The 7,437-nt window shown below is 34.4% G+C and overlaps 1 non-coding gene across 1 annotated transcript; it reads left to right on the forward strand.

Annotated features, from left to right (window-relative positions):
• Positions 1-4,310: 4,310 nt before the first annotated feature.
• On the forward strand, positions 4,311-4,412 carry LOC144241931 (U6 spliceosomal RNA). Its single transcript, XR_013338248.1, has one exon. It is a non-coding gene; the product is annotated as a U6 spliceosomal RNA (small nuclear RNA).
• The last annotated feature ends 3,025 nt before the right edge of the window (positions 4,413-7,437 follow it).

Below are 7,437 nucleotides of genomic sequence, written 5' to 3' on the forward strand. Positions count from 1 at the left end.
GTTTTATTCCGTCAACCTCATCGTTTTCTTGTTTTATGCCCAAGGCTTAGCAATTGGAGTTTTAAAGCATCAAGCTTTAATGTTTCTGACTGATGTGAAATTTTTGCTTACTTTAGAGATTTTGTTTTGCAAACTTTGGCTTTTCTCACATTTTCCCTGTTCATAATCACAAAGCTATATAAATCTTTGTGAATTAATATTGTTATTTCTTCAAACCCCAATGCAGAATGGGGCATTTTTTGAAGCCTAGGGGGGAAAAAAGCTCTGCTTAATGTATGTAGATTTGTTTAACAATCACTTTTTCTTCCTTTAATACATTTAAATTTGAAAAGATAATTCATGCAAATGAAGAACAGACTGCAAAGAACTACTACTATATCTATAATTAAGTTCAAGAGAAGTTTCTGTTTTCACAGCTTTATGATTGTTATTCAAGTCAACAAGTACTTTATAGAACATGATTTTCGTTCACTTCAACTTTTTATTTTAAGAAAGTTAGGGAGAAAATAGAATACATTTAAAAATCTAGTTCTTATTTTCAGGTGCTCACAGAATGGGGAATGGTCATGAAATGTGGTTATGCTAATATACCCTGGCTTTGTTAGATATCACATAATCCTGATGAAGACAGGCTTCTCATCAGGAGACTTGTGTTCGAATTCATATTTTGTGGTTAATTAGCTGTGTGACTTTGAACAACTAATCTAAACTCTTTGGTCTTGGTTCAGTCTATTAGGTCATGCTGAACCACCTAGTTTTCAGAGTCTCTTCTGAAAGTCATTTTTCATCATGTTGTAATCATTAAAGCCAAATTATTCGTCTTCAATGTTGGGGGTAGGGGAAAGTTTGAGAGGTCGTTTAATTTCCTGTCAGCATCTGGGAACTTAGTTCTACAACTATGGAGGTTTACTTAAGGAAAGACATTGATAATGTGATATGCTGCTTAGCATTATATAAAAAGACAAGATTTTCCTTTATATAGGCAGTGACATATCTTTGAACATCTGGGAAGAATATCTGATTTACTTCTAAGATGTAGAGTGAAAAGATAATAATAATCTGGACCTTTGGTCCTCCAAACATTCAAGGAGAATAATAGAAAATCCAGGTATAAATATTAGCTATAGTAGAAGTTACATATACAAGTATCCAAATGGGGCGCCTGGGTGGCTCAGTCAGTTAAGCATCCAACTTCGGCTCAGGTCATGATTTCACAGTTCGTGGGTTCTAACCTGCGACGGGCTCTGTGCGGATGGCTCAGAGCCTGGAGTCTGCTTCAGATTCTGTGTCTCCCTCTCTCTCTGGTCTTCGCCTACTCATGCTGTCTCTCTCTCCCTCTCTCAGAAATAAATTTAAAAACATTTTTAAAAAGTATCCAACTAAATTTACAAAACAATGGTGATAATTAAATACATTTCTCCTGTCATTCTTCCTATTCCTGAGAATTGCTATAAAAAGATTCCTTATGTCCTCTACCAGATCTCTGATGTTAAAAAATTTTTAAAAAATAGTTGTATACAGTGCTTATAATATGGAAGTTTACATCTTTGGGTTATATTAGGAGATTTAGGAGAGATGGCAAGATGTAAAGATTCAGAATTCGGTCTCAGGAATTAAACGACCTGAGTTGTAAACCAGGCTTTGACCCTTACTAACTGTGAGACAGACCACAGAATGTTAGACATGATATATCAATCCTCTGGCCTCAGTTTCCATGTCTGGACAATTAGAATAATACTTGTACCATAGTAATACTGACATATTTAGCACTAGGGTATAACATTGAATAAGTAGGTGAAATATATGGTTCATGTTATCATTATAGAGGACCTAGTAAAGTGTGAGTGCTCAATGAATGGTATTACCAGTGTGTGGACAAATCATTTTAATATCATATAGAAACTCTGAGCATCAGTATGAGAGAGAAACCAGGGGTAATTTAGAAATAGGATTATTTACCATTCTGGTTTCTACCATACTGCAAGAATTTTAGGAGGGAGGAGGTGGTGTTAGAGCTCTATGTTCAGAAATCCTAATAGCAAGAGCACTCATTTATGGTTATCTTTTTATTTTTCCTAAAAACGTAGATATCTGAAAATTATCTTGAAGTCACTAAAAAGAACACTCATAAGGAGAGTAAGATTGGGTATTTCATACTTTGAACCTCTAGCTTCATCTTCAGATAGATTATCTTAAAATAAGGGTGGAAATGAGCTTCCTAGAGGCACAGTGTAATTATTTCAAGAAGATTGGAGAATAACACAATTATCTAAGAAGAGTTACAGTAAGATCGTTTATGTTTAGAAGGTTGAAAAAATATGATTCAGACCCAAAGATTTAAATTCACTCTATGCTCATGGATGATATGGTTCTGAGCCTGTGAGTTAGTAGACACCCAACCATCAGTATGCACCCTATTTCTTCCTCCTCAAAGATGAAATGTACCCATGAATATAAGATTCACTCTTATGATTAAATTATATTATGTGGGACTGCTGACCTTAAGAAAGGGAGATTACCTTTCATGAGACTGACCTAATTAGGTAAACCCATAAAGAGAATTTGACAGGAGGGAGATTCTCCATTATTGGCTCTGAAGATGGGAAGGAAGGGGAAGATGGCAAGAACTTGAGAGTAACTTCTAGGAATTGACAGTGGCTTATGGGCAATGAGAAAGTGGGGAGCTCAGTTCTACAATCACTTACTTATGCCAAAAAACCATGTGATCTGGGAAAAGCACTTTGAGATACACAGAGGAATGTAGCCTGGCTGACACCTTAATTTTGATCTATGTGACTCTGAACTCTCAGCTATGTCATATCGACTTCTGCCCTATGGACCTATGAACTAATAAATGATTATTATTTCAAGTTTACACTAAGTGTGTGATAATTTGTTACACAGCAGTCGAAAACTAGTATATGAACTGAAAAGCTGTCAAGCTCTCAGTGGTTGATTAAAGTTTTCCTAAGTTCTAATTTTCACTTGAGAGCTCAATTTATATCAACAACTACTGCTACTTGAGAATCTCACTTCATTTCTTTGGAGACAACGTGTACCAAAATCCCAAGTTTGAGTAAGCATAGTTTCTCAGACATTTTTTTCAAGTAACAGCAAGTAAAATACACCACCACTGCTTTTTCATCATCAATGCAAATGTCAGTGTAATTTAAAAAGGCAAATCATATTCTCATATTTTCATGGAAAAAATTATCTTCAAACCACATCATGTGGGTACATCATGACCCACAGATATTTTTATTAGGATTTTAATAACTCCAGAGTCCTATTTCTCATCAGTCCTGGAATTTTCCATAGACTAGGTTGCCCTTGTAATTTCACATTTGTCCTGAAATATTTTTATTGTCTTTAGTCCTTGTGAACTTTTAGCAAGTTTCATGACCCATAGAATGCACTCATAAATATTGGAGCTTTATAAGACATAGTTGTGCCATGTGCATGTCTGAAAGTTGATGTTATAGAACTCAGAAATATTATAGATAGATACCAAATAGAGATGAGATGAGATATTTTATAACTTTGCCAACTCATCTTTTTCATACAGGGTCTATTTAGGTCTAAATTTTGGACACATGTTTGTTTACAAGACATAATACTTCTATTCAAAAAATTATATCTATAATGCAAATTAGCATTCAAAGTTGTTCTGAGTAGAAGAGATCCTTCAATGAATATTGAAAAGATAAGTGAAAGATTTTATCTTTTTTTTCCTCTTTTTTACATCTTAGTTCACTGCTCTATCTATTGTGATATTAGGCATCCGTATTGCAAACACTAATAAAAATTGACATAAAGTGCTCACAGGAATGGGGAAGCCTCAAAATCCCTGCATGGAGAAAGCTATGAAACTTGAGGGTTAATAGGAAGCATAAAAACAAGAGATGTGTCCATATCATAGAATTAGATTTGTGTCTTTAAACCAGTATGGACTCTACTATCTAGCTAGTAGGAATTTAATTAATTATTTCTTGAGCTTTTTTAAAAACTTCTATTGTGCTCTTTACATTTTTTTTCCTATTTGTCTCACTTCTGACAAAGACATCATTTTGTATTCTATGCATCAGTAATTTAGTGCCCCATCCCAGTATTTGACAATCAGAAATTTCACTGAACAATGTCTTTAAGCCTGGTTTTAATTTATAGAGCCCCAAGCTTTCTGCATTTCCTGTCATTCCCTTTCTGTTGTTTCAAATTCTCCCATCCTCCTCACTCACCTCAAAATCTTCCCCAAATCATTGGTTTTGTGTGTCACCTCAGAAGATGTTTACAAAATTGTTTTGACTGTATTAGTGCTCACTCGGCAGCATATATACTAAACTTGGAATGATACAAAGAAGATTAGCATGACCCTTGTGCAAGGTTGACATGCAAATTTGTGAAGCAATATTTAAGCCACTGTCCAGGGTTGATATTTTCAGCTAGTGAACCCAAAGGCACAAATGCTGAAAGAAACGTCACTTGGTTGAGTAGTGGGAAACGAAATTTACTTGACTTGAAATTCCACACCAGAATTCAAATACAATCTCCGCTACCTAAAATATATGATCTTGAGTAAGATGATTCCCCCAAATTATTTTCTTTATCAGTATAAGGAATACAATATTCTTTCTCCTATACCATTTTCAATGATTAAATTAAATCACATTAAAATGCCTGACAATTTAAAAGTAACCCACGATTGTAAGTGCAATCTTACTCTTTCTTCTCATTTTCCTTTGATGGTTATATTCTTTTTCTCCTGACCCTCAAATGTGCTCTGTCCTTGGACTTCTTCAGATTATTTCTTTTCAACTTGGAAGTTTATTCTCACCGACTTGAAATTTTTAACCAATATAATGGCTTTGATACAAAATATATGATAGTGATAATCACCCCAAACTTTATACCTTCAGCTTGGATTTGCCTTGAAATTTTAGACTTGCATATCTAACAGTCTGTATGATCTCTTTACTTATCGCCCCTACTTATCTGCTTTTGCCCACTCAAAATTAATGTACCCAACATTGGTATATTGATCTTTCTCTCCAAACTTGCTATTATTACATAGACTTTCCCATTGTGTTCATGGGAACTCTATCTTTTCAGTTGCTCAGGGAGAAAAAAAGAAACAAAAATCTTGAAATCATATCTGTTTTTTTTCTCACATCCTACCAATAGATATAATTTGCTGTCTCTCTGTTCATAATATATTTAGAATTTCACCATTTCTACTGCCCCCACGCAAATACATTGAAACAGGCCATTATCATGACTCATTAGCCAGCTAATGCTAATACTCCTGGTTGCCAACAGACTGTGCTCTGGAAAGCTACCAGAGTGACCCCACAGATACAGTCATATCACTTTATCCTTTTGTGCAGATCCTTTAACACCTTCCTATCCCAGAGTCAATTTCAACATTCTGACAATAGCTTACTTGTTTTTTACCAGTGGATCAGGCATGCTTCTGAACCAAAATCACATTTTGTTTTCTCCACTGTTTTTACACTCTTGGTAAATATGAGAGTAATACACTTTGGTATATATGAGTGCTTTGCCCCCATAACTACATCAGAATGCTGCTAAAATTTTTTCATAATTAGTCTTTTAGTGACAAATAAAATTGCCCCTTATAACAAGACACGCTTCATATCTTCCATTTCTTCTCTACTTTATTCACCATTGTACTTACCATCAATTAATACATACTTACTTTATGTTCTACTTCACCCAAGTATAAACGTGCCAATTGTGAAGGAAGAGATTTAATTAGTTTCATTCACTGCTGTCTTCACCATGCCTAGCATTGTTGCTGGTACTTAATAGACATTTCCAAAGGAAAGAATGAATGAGTGAATTGAATATATGAAGACGATCAACCTCCTACATAACAAGTGAACATCAGATTATTCCCCTTCTTTTTGTATTAGCCTATGCAGTTCTTTACTGGGAGTTGTTAATAGTTGTAACAATGAAAATAGAATAAAATTTGGGGGTAATTATGATAAATCAGTAATGAGTGATGTTCATCCACAAATCTTTGAAAATATATATCTTTTAGTTTGGATTGATGTAAAGGTAGGCCTATTCATTTGGTGTTCAAAAGTTATTATAGGTAGGGCACCTGGGTGTCTCGGATAAGCGTCCAACTCTTGGTTTGGGCTCAGGGCATGATCTCATGGTTTGTGAGTTCAAGCCCTGCACTGGTCTCCATACTGATAGTGTGGAGTCTTCTTAAGATTCTCTCTCTCCTTCTCTCTTTGCCCTTCCCTTGCTTGCTCTCTCTCTTTCTCTGTTTCAAAACAAATAAACATTTTTTAAAAAGTCATTGAGGTGATTTTGGTACCAATAATCAAAATATACATACCTTTAAGTTTTTCTAGATATGTAAAAATGGATTGACCATCTCAAAAATGTAAAGGATGGCAGTATATTTCATTATCGGACTAAATTACTGCTCAGCAATTCTCTTAACCAAAACACACACACACACACACACACAATTACATTGGTCAATGTGAAATAACAAACAAATCTTTGATTTTGGGTGTGTGAATAATATATTTACTTTTCTATCTAAAAGCTCTATATCCCCTCAAAGACATATTTGAAGACCATATATTAATTAATTAACTTAGTATATACAGACACAACACTATTGCTAATAAATAAAGATTCAGGAATAAGTATGTATCGCCTCACAGCAAACACTTCACTGATTCCTATTTGTGGAAGGAATATATTTCCAAGAAAATGTTGTACTCTAAAAATACTGCTTGCAAACCTCTTCCTGGATTTCTATGAAAGAGGGAGAGTTGCCAAGAAACCATCCCAGACTATTTCCCAACACGGCCCATTTTGCAATTATTAATCACAAAATCTGCAGACCACCCTGAAATGCTGAGTATTCTATCTCCAATTTTCCCAGTATAACTGCATTATTTCTTTTGTATTAGTATCCTTAACTACCCACCCTTTTCCTTGTCATTTGTTTCATGATTCTTTCATGTTTTTAGGCTTTATTCATACACTTTCTTTAGCCTGAAACGACATCTCAACATCTCCCCACCCTCTACCGTCATATATTTTATCCATACCATGTGTCCATATTGAATGCTTTTGCCCTGTTAGGTTTGTTGCTCTTTGCTCTAACAATAAAAACATAAATTCTAGCCAATGCCTAATAAATATTACTGTAAAGATAAGTAACAGAAAAATTATAACACCTAAAATGCATAAACTAAAATATACTAGAGATGTAAGCATAAGTATGTCCATACCCATCCATTGAAATTAAAATTTACAAAAATCCCCGAGACGTTGGACAAGCTAAAAATAATCAACAAAGAATGATAATGGCCATACTGAATATAGAGTATAAAACAAAATTCTTATTACCTAGATATTTTTAAATGTTCATTTATTTATTGTTGGAGA

The sequence above is a fragment of the Crocuta crocuta genome, unplaced genomic scaffold (genome assembly GCF_008692635.1).
Source record: "Crocuta crocuta isolate KB4526 unplaced genomic scaffold, BGI_CrCroc_1.0 scaffold57, whole genome shotgun sequence".
NCBI classification, from domain to species: domain Eukaryota; kingdom Metazoa; phylum Chordata; class Mammalia; order Carnivora; family Hyaenidae; genus Crocuta; species Crocuta crocuta.